At 46.8% G+C, this 14,047-nt stretch overlaps 1 protein-coding gene across 5 annotated transcripts in view; it reads left to right on the top strand.

Moving 5' to 3' along the window:
- Positions 1-14,047, top strand: part of KIF16B (kinesin family member 16B) — a 286,791-nt gene that overhangs the window by 109,985 nt on the left and 162,759 nt on the right. The window lies entirely within an intron of this gene.

The raw sequence follows: 14,047 nt of genomic DNA, 5'->3' as shown, positions 1-14,047 counted from the left end.
TGTGTGGAAGAAATGGGACCCATTTTCATGAACCAAAGTTGCAAATGTGAGAACAACGTTGGGGAGAGCATAGAGAAAGGAACCAGACAGCTTAGGTAATGCGTATACACACAGAGGGGAAATGTCAGGATGCGGCAAGGGGGCTGGGCAGCATGTGCAGGCGGAGGGGAGGGAAAAGGCAGTGAAAATGTATCTGCAGATGAGAAGGGAAAGTAGGCAGTAGGGCAACATAGGCATAGGAGGAGGGGGAAATAAAGTCAGTCTGATTTATTTATTTACGTACTTATTCATTGGTCTCTATGTAAAGGAATTATCAGCTCCCAAACCTGTACTGTGGTCATTCTTACCACTTGCAGAAGTTAGTTACCTAGTCAAGCTCCTTTTGCTCGGAGGAAATGCTCTTTGCATTTCCTGTAATTCTGAGCGTCATTTTTTCATGACCACCACATGAATTGTTAGTTATTCAAGCTGAAAATTGGAAGTAATGGATGTTTATCTAACAGCATGTGCTTTCCCCTGTCTCCCTGCCCCTCATGCTCACCCATGCTCTTGTCAGGGAGAACAGCGAACACTGCGGGGCTCTCTTCTACTTTCCTTGACTTGAGATCAGATATAGCGAGAGAGCTGCTGATTGTAGGTATTATACCATCAGACCTGGCAGTAGGAGCTGCAGTCCCACACTTTATCTGAGATCTGCCAAAGATTTGAGAGGAATGTCGTGTAGGTAGATCACATTGGATGAGATCATCTATGAATACCCCCTGGGGATTTAAGTTTGTGGCTCCTTTAAAACCTTGTCCTGAGTAGAGGATGTGCTGATGGTTCCAGAGGCTGGGCAAGATGAAGAAGAGGACGTGTGTGTGTGTGTGTGTGTGTGTGTACTCAATGGGGTGCAAAAGAGTTCATGTGGTATTGAAAGGAGGTGACCTGCTACATTCCTGCAAATGCCTTTTCTTGGCCAAAGTTGCCTGCAGCACAGACTCCATCTTAATACGAGGAGCTAAACTTATATACGAGTATGTATCAAAACCACTAAGCTAGCTAATTGTCATGCTGTTCTGTAATACACACACCTTAGCATTGAGTATTAATGTTTATTCTCTCAACCTGGCATCTCAACAGCTTTAAATATGTGCTCCAGGTATTTGTAACTTATTGCTGAGACTTTTAAATGTGTCCTTTCATTAGTGAATTACCATTTATTTGGAAATGTGTTATAGTGTTTACATTTCCCTATGAATAAATGCTCATAATTATCACCTCCTTCTTCTCCAAATTACCTCAGATATTTGTTAATTGTAATTAATTGTGTCTTTTGTCTAAATACAACCTACTGTAATATTTTCACCTATTGAAAATATCTTGGGAGAATTTTGGCACTGTCAAATCCATATTTAAATATTTGCCTGTTTTCCCTTTTGATTAAACTCCAGCCTAAATCCAATTTGAATCCAGATTTAGGCCAAAATACCATCTCCAATGTACAAATTTTTATGTTAAAAAATTCCCATTTTTATTAATTATAAATATTATTAATTATTAATTATTAATCCAACTAAAATGACTTTTACCTCATGATTAGGAAGATTCTTACTCTGTATTAGTGTTTATAGTTGCAACATTACGTTTTTATTGTGCTGAGCATATATTTATTGATACAGCATACAGAACATCCACATATTTTACTTCATTTCAAACATTTTCTTCCTGTTGAAACCGGAAGAAACAGTTACTTTACCATGCAAGTGATAGGGAACATGTTTCTCACTTTTGATTCTATCTGATAAACCCTCTCCTTTGCTGCTTACTCTTATGTTTCCTTCTTGTATATCTTTAAATTAATTACACAACCCATAGCAAATCCAGTTACGTTTTCATAAAGGAATTAACTGTGGTTTGCAACTATGAATTCTGATGGTGAATTGTTATACAGTCATGTAATCTTGGGAAGTATGACCTCCTGTTTAGCACGTATTTTGCAAACTTTGGCTAGACTCGTATGGTTTTTGTTAGAATCTTGCTACTATCTCAAGTACCTGCTTTCAAGCAAAAGCAAAAAATGTATAGTCATGCTTTAGTAATAGAATAATACATTCTGTAAAATTATAAGCCCCCCTGTGTAAAATGTGAATAACATTCCCTGTTTTACAAGGGCTTAGTGAAGTACCTAACAATCATTTTTATTATGATGTGAGTCACACCACACCCTCATGGTTTTTTATGAAAGTGTTTTGAATATGAATATACGTAACTTGAATATGAAACAGGGCCAGTAAATGTGGTTGATCCTACACAGACACTTAATAATATCATTTGGTGCTGGAATCTATTTTGAATTTGTAACAGTAACGAAGGGTCCTGTCACATCTTATAGACTAACCGACAAGTTTTGAGCATGAGCTTTCGTGAGCAAAGACTCACTTCATCAGATGCTGGTCATGGAAATCTGCAGAGCCAGGTATAAATAAGCCAGAGCAAGGGTGGGGATAACAAGGTTAGCTCAGTCAGGAAGGATGAGGCCTACTACCAGCAGTTGATCTGGAGGTGTGAACACCAAGGGAGAGGAAGCTGCTTTGTGTATTTAGCCAGTCATTAACAGTCTTTGTTTAAGCCTGAGCTGAGGGTGTCAAATTTGCAGATGAATTGTAGCTCAGCAGTTTCTCTTTGGAGTCTGGTCTTGAAATTTTTTTGCTGTGTGATAGCTACTTCTAAGTCTGCTACTGTGTGGCCTGGGAAATTGAAGTGCTCTCCTACGAGTTTTCTTATATTGCCATTTCTGATATCTGATGGATATCAAATGGACTAAAGGTGAAAAATCCTTTGCAGTCTACATACTGCACAGACTACAGTGAGAGATTATGCCATACACTCTCGAAGAAACTGAGGAACCACCTAATCAGCATGCTGTACAACAAACAGGAGAACATCAAAGAAGAGCTCTCAAATCTGGAGTCTTTCACAGAAAACCAACCTTCAATACAAACTTCCACACCGCTGAACTTTACTAAAATAAGACAGGAGATTTACATTAGACACTTCACTACTCTACAGAGGAAAAAGGACTGCAAGCTGTCTAAACTCCTGCCTGCCACACAGAGCCACAGCAGTGGTGCCACTAACTCAGCCAGCAATATCGTCAATCTGTCCAGCTATACATTCAGCTCAGCAGAAGAGTCTGCTCTTTCTCGGGGACTCTTTTTTTGCCCCACCACCTGCACGAACATAATACAGTTCTGCGGTGATCTGGAAGCCTACTTTCACTGTCTCAGACTCAAAGAATACTTTCAACACAACACTGACCAGCACACCATTATGCAGATACCCTCCCAGCAGCACAAGAAGAATAACTCGACATGGACTCCTCCTGAGGGTAGAAATAACAGTCTGGACCTATACATAGAATGCTTCCGCCGATGCCCACAGGCAGAAATTGTGGAGAAACAGCATCGTTTGCCTCACAACCTCAGTCGTGCAGAACGCAATGCCATCCACAGCCTCAGAAACAACTCTGACATTATAATCAAAGAGGCAGATAAAGGAGGGGCTACTGTAATCATGAACAGGTCTGACTACCAGAAGGAGGCTTCCAGACAGCTCTCCGATACCAGATTTTACAGGCTACTTTCCTCAGATCCCACCAGGGAATACACTAAGAAACTACACCATCTGCTCAGGACACTCCCTGCACAAGCACAAGAACACATCTATACCAACACACCTCTAGAGCCCCATCCAGGGCTATTCTACCTACTACCCAAGATCCACAAACCTGGAAATCCTGGATGCCCCATCATCTCGGGCATTGGCACTCTCACTGAAGGACTGTTTGGTTATGTGGACTCTCTCCTCAGACCCCATGCCACTAGCACTCCCAGCTATCTCCGAGACACCACTGACTTCCTGAGGAAACTGCAATACGTTGATGACCTGCCAGAAAACACTATCCTAGCCACCATGGATGTAGAGGCTCTCTGTACCAACATCCCACACAAAGATGGAATAAATGCTGTCTGGAACAGTATCCCTGATGGTGCTACAGCACATCTGATGGCTGAGCTCTGTAACTTTAGCCTCACACACAGCTATTTCAGATTTGGTGACAATATATACCTTCAAATCAGTGGCACAGCTATGGGTACCGCATGGCCCCTCAATATGCCAATATTTTCATGGCTGACCTGGAACATGTGAGTGATTTTTGAAAGGCGTGACACGTTCTTTCAATTTATTTTTGAAAGAATGCTTTTTGTGTATACAGTAAACCCTCGAGTTACACCGGGGTTGCATTTCTGCAACATCCCCCCACTCCTGTTTTCAGCTCCCCTTGGCTTGCAAGAGCCAAGAAACTGACCAGCTCATCAGACCTAGTTAGTTTTCTAGCTCCCACAGTGGCAGGGAGCCAGGAACCTGGGGGAAGTCTGGTTCCCCTCTCCCTGCTGCTTGTGGGACCTGGGAAACTGACCAATTGGTCAGTTTCCTGGTCCCCAGAGTGGTGTGGAGCTGGGAACCAGGTGGTTCCACTGGTTGGAGCCAGGAAACTAACCAGGGCTTCTGTCCTGATCAGTTTCCCACCTGTGCAAGTGGAGGGGAGCTGGATGACAGGCTGCTGCCTGGTTCCCAGCCTCCTGCCACTCCGGGGACCAAAAAACTGCTCCTGTCAGCTGCTGCCCCTGACAGGAGTAGTTTCCTGTCAGGTGGCAGCCGTGCGTCAGGCTGCTGTCCCTGACAGGAGCAGGGATGGGGTGGCTCAGTGGTTTGAGCATTGGCCTGCTAAACCAGGGTTGTGAGCACAGTACCGGAGGTGGCCATTTAGGGATCCGGGCCAAATAGATTAAAAATAAAATCTGCCAGTGATAGGTTCTGCTGTGAGGGCAGGGGACTGTACTTGATGATCTCTGAAGGTCCCTTCTAATTCTGTGAGATAGGTATATCTCTATAATCATGAATCTGTCAGGAACAGCAGGCATGAGTCAGGCTGCCATCCCTGACAGGAGAAGGGAAAAACCACTGCCTGAATTGCAGCTGCTGCCCCTGACAGGAGCAGTTTCCTGCTGCAGTTAGGGATGTCAGCCACATAACCTGAGATGTGCATCTTGATTGTGTGTATATTGAGGGTTTACTGTAGATGCTGTTGGGGATCTTTCGAAAGAGCCCCCTTCTTTCAAAAAAATCTTTCGAAAGATCTTGCTAATGCAGATGCAGCCTTAGTGTATTGTGTTTAACTGATATGTTTTGTTTATTTTGGGTTTGTAATTTGTTTAGATCTGTATGTTTTCCCTTGCAGTAACTTAAATCCTACTTTTATACATCTTTTTATTATGAAACCCAGTGTAAATAAGTATTCCCAGGGTGGGGAGTGAGCAACAGCTATTACTCTTTTTTTATTGATAAAAAGAGTAAATTCTTCTACAAGTGTCTCCGTGGGTGCTCCACAATAGGTGTTGGGCTCGCCCGGCACCGCAGATCGGAACTCTTCCAGCAGTTTCTCCTGGATTGCGCATGCGCTGGCGCGTGCCGCTCCCTTGTGCACCCCTGGCCACGTGTGCGATCCGGTCCCCGCCAGTTCCTTCTCAACTGCCATCGGCTGCAGACGGAATCCGCTCAGGCTACGGCCAGAGTCAGATTAGATAGTGTTTCTATGTGTAAATTGTTGTTGTTTTTTTTTTTCTGGTTTAAAAAAAAAAAGAGAGAGAGAGAGAGAGAGCAAGAGAATATAAAATATATATATGTGTGTATGTATATATATATATATATGTATAATAAAAAGAGAGAGAGGAGTGGAGAAGACAAGTGGACGTGAAGGCCAGTAGGCCTCCCCTTGCAGGCCGTTGTCTGCGACTCGGGTAAACAGGCACAAATTAAGTGTCAGGTACCCTATTAACAGTAAAAAGACTCACTGCAAGTCCTCTTCAGGCTTTAAAAAGTGTGAGTCTTGCTGCGAATCTGTGCCGGCCTCCGATGGGCATAGTGAATGCATCCGGTGCCTGGGGGAATCACACGTTACCCAGAAGTGTTCCCACTGTGCTAAGCTCACAGCCAGGGCCAGGAAAGACAGAGAAATGCGGCTTAAAATGCTCCTGTTTGATAAGGCTCTCCAGCCGGACTTGCCGGAGAGGCCTCAACCAGAAGGGCCCTCTGGGCTCTACAAGAGGAAGGCGGCTTTTCTCACCCCCTTGGTGCAGAAATGGAGGAAGCTCTCCCCAGCCCAATCCTTGCCGGCGGGTTCAGCAAGCGGGACGGGCGGAGCACACAGCCCTCAGCCGCATACTCAGACAAGCAGCAGCGCATGTGGCAGACGCTGAGCCTCCAATTACAAAACAGCCAGCATGCGCGGCACCTAGAGCAGCGGCCAGGCAAGCACCGGAACCGGCGGCACCGCCACAGGCGGCACTGACTCCCGCGGCACCAACGGTGCAGGGCCAACAGGCAAGGAGCCTGCAGGCACCGGAGGACGCTATCTGCGTGGCACCGCAGCTGAGCGGGCTGAACGCGGCGCCGACAGCGGGGCCGAGATCCCCGGTGCAGGAGGGGGCGGCGCCAGCCCCGTAGGGGAGGGGAAAGGTAAAAGGAAAAACCCAGCACCGCAGCCCTTCTCCAGATAGGGCTGCACTGCTGCTATCAACAAGCCCTCCCCTTATGCTGCACACGCCACCCAGAAGGTCGGGGTCTCCACCGGCCTATCCAGAACCCCCTTCTCCGTTCCTCCAGCCAATGTCACCATGGCTTGGGCCACCTTCGCCCTTCCTGGGACTGGATCCCTTGGAGTACTATCACAAACCAGTTTCACCGCTATCTGTGTCGTCGCGGAGATCTCGCTCTCCCAGACATCGGGGGTACACACCCCGGGAGTGGTCCAGGTCTCCATCCCCGGACCCGTGCCCGTGCTGCCATGGTCGTCCTTATCATGCTGGACACAGACACCCTGGGCCTACACCCAGGGGCAGGTCCCCTCCTGCTGTCCAATACCCCTGGGGACACTCCTGGCTGGGGATGCAAACACAGCGATCTCAAGGGGAATTAATTTTAGAACCCTGAGATTTCCCTTTGCAGTCCTCCAGTGAGCGGGTGTATCATCGGCCGCAGGAACCTGAGAGTTCGAGGGAGGTTTACCCTCGTGGTTCCTCCTCATCCTCCCCAGATGAGGCCACGGCCCCCGGGGATGTTGCTCCCCCGGATGACCTCAAACAGTTTCGGGAGATGTTTAAAAGGGTGGCTTTCACGTAAGCCATCCAAACAGCAGAAGTGCAGGAGAAACATCACAAACTCCTGAAAAATTTGAGACCCCCGGCTTCATCCAAAATTGCTGTCCCGCTGGACGAAGCCATTATGGAGTCAGCCACTACCATATGGCAGACCCCGGCCTCCACCCCGCCTATGAACAAGAGAGCGGATAAGAAGTACTTTGTCCCGGCAAAGGGCATGGAGTTCCTCTTCAGTCACCCACAACCAAACTCACTGGTGGTTGAATCGTCCCAGCAGAGATCAAAGACTTCTCAGTACAAATCGGGGGGATCAGACAAAGATGCCAAGAAGCTAGAGCTGTTTGGCAGGAAAGTATATTCCTCTTCCACCCTGCTATTGAGAGTGGCAAATTATGTGGCACACCTAGCGAACCATAATTTTGATAATTACTCCAGGCTTACTTCTCTCATGGACTCACTTCCGGAAGATAAGAAGCCGGTGTTTCAGGCAATTGTGCAAGAGGGCTATGCAGCTTCGAGGATGGGAGTCCAGATTGCCCTGGACGTGGCAGATACGGAGGCACGCTCAACGGCTATAGCAGTGGTCATGCGTAGAGAATCCTGGCTCCAGACATCCGGTATCCCGAAGGACCCACAGGCGAAGATTGTGGATCTTCCCTTTGACACGCAAAAGTTGTTCGCAGACTCAACCGACTCGGTCCTCCACTCCAGTAAGGACTCGAGAGCTACACTTAGAACCCTGGGTATTTGTACCCCTCTGTATAGGAAGAAAAAATATTACCCTCAGCAAAGACGCTACCCATACCAACCACAGCGTGCGCGGTATCAACGGGGCTACGACCAAGGGCGACATCAACAGCAGCAACAGTACAGAACTCCCAGGTGACATTCTCAACAAAGCCGTACATCCTCGGGGCAGGCCCAAAGGCAACAAGTTTGACGGGCATGTCGAGGGCTGCACTATCACCACCATCGCGCAATGCCACTCCCATCTCTTGTTCCATCATCGCCTCAGACCGTTTCACTCCCAATGGCAAAAGATCACCGCAGACAAATGGGTGTTGGAGATCATAGCCATGGGTTACGCGATCCCCTTTCAGTTGTTCCCACCGCCGAAACCTCCCTCCAGGCCCCACCTCAGGGACGCTACCCACGAGGCGAGGCTCAAACAGGAGGTGGACCACCTTATGTTCATAGGCGCGGTGGAAGGAGTGCCAGAACAATTCCAGGGGAAAGGCTTTTATTCATGCTATTTCCTCACAGAGAAGAAAACAGGAGGCTGGAGGCCCATCTTCAATCTTCGGGGCCTCAACCGATACTTACGCAAACAACGTTTTCGGATGATTACAGTCGCCTCCATACTCACGGCACTGGACGATGGAGATTGGTTTGCAGTCCTCAACTTACAAGATGCTTACTTTCATATAATGATCCATCTGGCACACAGACGCTTCCTCCGCTTTATGGTTGGCAAGGAATACTTCCAGTACAGAGTTCTTCCGTTCGGCCTCTCCTCGGCCCCCAGAGTCTTTACCCCCTGTCTGTGCAGGTAGGCTGACACCACGGCCAGGGTTTTGGTATTTATATTCCCATATCTGGAGAACTGCCTACTGAAAGGGGCCTCGAAGGCAGAGGTTCTACGCATGATACGCGTCACAGCGGACACGTTTTCTTCTCTGGGCCTAGTCATCAATTTCGCGAAGTCAAAGACCGACCCCACACAAGACATAGAGTTCATAGGGGCACGTATAAACTCTATTACAGCAAGGGTGTACCTTCCCGACGCCCGCTTTCGCGCCATCAGTTCGGTGGTGCAAATCATTACATACAGCCCCACGGTGCCGGTCTTAAAGTGCTTGCAGCTGCTGGGCCACGTGGCGGCAGCGATGTTTGTGGTGCAGAACGCCAGATTGCACATGCGCAGCCTGCAACATTGGCTGGCGAGCGTCTACAAACTGACATCCCACACTGTCCGCAGGGTGGTGTCGCCCATGACAGAGGTGCGCAAATCCCTGCAGTGGTGGGTAAACCCCAAAAACCTGCTAGCAGGGGTACCCTTTCACCAACCACAAATCTCTATGTTTCTTACTACCGACGCTTCCCACATAGGATGGGGAGCACATATCGGCAACAAGGTGACTCAAGGGCTATGGTCCCCTGTGGAACAGTCACTGCACATAAACATACTGGAGCTCAGAGCAGTGTTCAACGCCTGCAAACATTTTTGAGACCACATATACGGCAAAGTAGTCAGGATCAATACAGACAATACCTCCACTATGTTTTATATAAATCGACAAGGAGGAGCCCGATCCTGTGCTGTATGTGCGGAAGCAGTCCGACTGTGGAACTGGTGCATTGCCAACAACATAACGTTGAAAGCCTTGTACTTGCCGGGCGCTCACAATGTGAAAGCGGATCAGCTGAGCAGGCGCTTCGCACTCACGCACGAATGGCAGATCCGCTCCGATCTGCTACGACCGATCTTTCATACATGGGGGTTTCCCCAGATCGACCTGTTTGCCACCCAGCACAACAAGAAGTGTCTCCAGTACTGCTCCAGGGCAGGATTGGGGCGGGGCTCCCTAGGGGAAGCATTCATGATTTCATGGAAGGGCCCCGTACTTTACGCGTTTCCCCCCGCAGCGCTTATCCACAAGGTCTTGCAGAAAGCCAGAAGGGAGAGAGCCCGCATGATTCTAGTAGTCCCAGCGTGGGACCGGCAGCAATGGTTTCCCTTGCTTCTGCGCATGTCGGATCGCCCACCGCTCCCTTTTCCGGTGGCGCCAGACCTACTCACACAGGCCTGGGGGTCCATAGTGCACCCGCACCCTCAGGGTCTGCGCCTACAAGCATGGCTAATCCGTGGCTCAGCTCCTTAGAAAGCACATGTACGGAGGGAGTACAACAAGTCCTGGACAGTAGCCGAAGGACCTCCACCAGGAAGACTTACGAGCAGAAATGGACTCGATTTACAGCCTGGTGTTCTGCCAAGCAGACATTCCTATACCTGTAATACTAGAATACTTATTGGACCTCAAGAGTGGCGGGCTTTCCCTATCCTCGATAAAAGTCCACCTCGCAGCTATATCTGCTTTCCGGCATACAGAGGAGGGGCCCACGGTATTTGCCCATCCTATCGTTACCAAGTTCCTGAAGGGGTTGGTAAACCTATACCCCCCTCGGAAACCGCTTCCACCATCGTGGAACTTGGACTTGGTGCTCAGCACGCTAACGGGTCCACCTTTTGAACCATTAGCCACAGTTCCCCTGCGTCTCCTTACGATAAAAACAACCTTCCTCCTTGCAATTACGTCAGCTCGCAGGGTGAGTGAGCTCGCAACAGTTATGGCAACGCCGCCCTGCACAGTATTCTCAAAGGAGGCGGTAACCTTACGGTTGCACCCAGCTTTTGTTCTGAAAGTTTCTTCAGAGTTCCACCTTAATGAACCAATAGTTTTACCCTCGTTTTACCCGAAGCCTTACAGCTCCAGCAAGGAGGCACGCCTACATCTCCTGGACGTGAGGAGGGCGTTGGCCTTCTACGTAGACAGAACTAAGTCCTTCCGGAAAACGGACAGGCTTCTAGTATCTCTCGCTCCCAGGTCAAAAGGAGAAGGTCTCTCTTCACAGAGAATCTCAAAGCACATTGTGTCCTGCATAAAAATGTGCTACGAACTTCAAAAGACTCCTTTGCTGGCCCCGCCCAGGGCTCACTCTACCAGGGCAGTGGAGGCATCAACAGCCTTTTTCAAGGGCATCGTGTTAAAAGACATCTGTAGAGCGGCGACTTGGTCATCCTACAACACCTTCGCCAAGCATTATGCACTACATCGGGTATACCAAGAGGACACCCGCCTGTCGGCAGCAGTCCTTTCAGGGCAAGCTGCACATAAACCAATTACCCACCTCCTTACTTGGGTTACTGCTGGGTAGTCACCTATTGTGGAGCACCCACGGGGACACTCGTAGAAGAAAGAGAAGTTACTTACCGTAGTAACGGTGGTTCTTTGAGATGTGTCCCCGTGGGTGCTCCATCACCCGCCCATCCTTCCGGCTTCGGATCTCTGTTTAGTGTTTTTCAGGAGCATCCAAGGTGGTTGGTCAAGGAACTGGCGGGGACCGGATCGCGCACGTGGCCGGGGGCGCGCAAGGGAGCGGCGCGCGCTGGCGCATGCGCGATCCAGGAGAAACTGCTGGAAGAGTTCCGATCTGCAGCGCCGAGCGAGCCCGACACCTATTGTGGAGCACCCACGGGGACACATCTCGAAGAACCACCGTTACTACAGTGAGTAACTTCTCTTTCTTTGAGCTTCCTCTGTATAAAACTTGTGTAAAGAGTAAGATGGATTTATTTGGGATTTTGATCACGTTTGAGGGCTGAGCTCCTGGATCCTATAATTGGATGAGGCTGCCAAATCCTAGTAGCTAAGCCCTCCTAGAACTGAGCGGTTTTGAACATCTGTTGTACCCTGCAGGTCGCTGTTACCCCCAACTCTCTCCCTTTTCTGGGGGAGGCCAGAGATTCTGGCTCAGCAGGACAGGGTGGTGGGGCACTCCAGAGATCAGGTAGGTAGGCTCAATAGTATGATCAGTACACTGGGTGACAGTCTCGAGGGAACCTCTGTGATCCAGTCCATCTTATCATATAAATACCTCAGCTACACAGGAACCTACATGTGTCTCTAACAATGGAGTGTCCTACTACGTACATGTAATCACCTAGTTCCAAAGTTTCCTACTTACTTTTAAAGCCATTTTTTTTAGATTTTCTGAAACAAATAATCTTCCTCTACATACTCATTCTGAAGTTTTAGTACATTTGTTTGTTTTCACTTGGTCGCATGGGAAGGTGGTTAGTTTTTGCAGTGAATGATTTTTACACTCTCTCCAAAATAGGTGGAGTTTGACTGAAATCAGTCCCCCTTCTATGATCTTAAAATAATCAAAAGAACCTTTAGGCAGAGACCAGGAATGAAAAAGAATGTTTGAGAAAATTATGATGATATGAAGTGGTGGTAGAATGGAAAAGGATTTACAACTAAAGCTCTAGTGATTATGGCCAGCAGGTATCTGTTTCATGTGCTTTCATTAAAAATTAACTCATTGCATTTCATGACAGAAGCCAACCCCCTGCATCACACAAATTTCGGACCTGGTATCAAGATGACTTTGGAACATGAACCTTCATGAGCAGTAAATCTTAAGATTTAGGCTGTGATGAAATGCATTAGCACTGTAACTCTAAATCAGAACTGAAAGCAAAGGATATTTGATTTCACCTTTCTGTATGATAATGACACCATTTGGTATTGTCTGCAAAGATGTGTATAAGCTTTGGTATATTAATTTCCATAATGAATTCAGAGCACAACTACATGCCCCATTCATCCCTCCTCAGCCACCTCAACAAGAGAATTGTCTGACAGACTGGTGTGCCAAAATTAAATTGTTGTTTTTGCAGTTTGGTATTTAAATATTGTCTGTAAATAATCTTTGAATAGTGTCAGAAGCAAATTGATAATTTAGTATGGTAGTTCAAGAAACCATGCTACTGAGTAAACAATTGGACTGACCACTAATAAACAATTATCTGGGGAGGAAATACAGTTTTCTTTATACGTCCTTAGACTAGTACTCTGGAGATCCAGATCTGCCACAGGCTTCTTGTGTGATCTACGCCATCTCAGGCATGCTGTGCCTCTCTTCCAAATTGGAAAAATGGAGATAACACCCCCAGTATCATGCCTTAGCCAGATTTATTTAGATAGTGTGGACACCTAAAGACACTTCTCACTATAGTTCAATGGGATGCCATAGGTCCTATCAAAATACACATAATATCTAAAACACATTGTTAAAACTTTTACAAAGTTTTGTTCAAAGTAGACCAAAAGAGAGGGAGGTCATAGGACAAGATGGCATGCACTTCATTGTGTTTAGCTGGCACGTTTTGTTTATTTTAAGTTAGGAATTATTTTGATCTGTATGTTTTCCCTTGCAATAACTTAAATCCTACCTTCTATACTTTTGTAATACCACTTCTGTGTATTATTTACAGTGGGTTTCGTAACTGTTCTGGGGAGGCTGGGAGCAGGATAGGGGACTGAGACACAGCTATGCATCTGTTTAATTGATAAAAAGAGCCAATTCTATGAGCTTTCACTGTGTGAAACTTGTATAAAGAGTAAGATGGATTTATTTGGGGTTTTGATCCCTTTGAGGGCTGAGCTCTGGGATGCTATGATTCGATGAGGCTGTCAGATCCTAGTAGTTGAGCCTTCCTAGAGCTGAGCTGTTATGAATGTCTTTGTTATGCACAGCGACTTTAAGTTGGAAGCCAACATGAATGCTTAGTTTAATAATCAGAGGACACTATTCTTGTTGATGCTCATGCTCTTCTGAGTACTCAGACAAAATACTAAAAATCCCTGACGAGACTGGAAAGAGACCTTTACAAATTGGTAAAATTTGCACACATCTCATGATCTGTTTTCTATTTTAGTTGTATACTTACTTTGGGCAATAGAGTTGTTGTTCTCATTACCAACATATTTACATATCAAGTCTAGAGCACCTAACGTAAATAGTGTAGTCACATGACTAATAGGAAACTATGGTAGAACCATTTGTGATGATGACCATATACCAGGAATGAAACCAGCTAAACATGTGACTATTATAAAACAGTATGAGTTTTCTTATAGCAGTAAAGGTCATGACCTAATAATTTTTTAGTCTTTAATGTGCCATAGGACTGCTTGTTGTCATTATTATTGTATTGTTAAAATTGGCCTTAATGTTTTCCAAATCTGGCAGTAGTTGCCCAAAATTTGTTTTCATTT

This window comes from Carettochelys insculpta, chromosome 3 (genome assembly GCF_033958435.1).
Source record: "Carettochelys insculpta isolate YL-2023 chromosome 3, ASM3395843v1, whole genome shotgun sequence".
Classification (NCBI taxonomy): domain Eukaryota; kingdom Metazoa; phylum Chordata; order Testudines; family Carettochelyidae; genus Carettochelys; species Carettochelys insculpta.
Note: the sequence above shows the minus strand (reverse complement) of the source record. Positions and strands in the feature narration are given on the sequence as shown.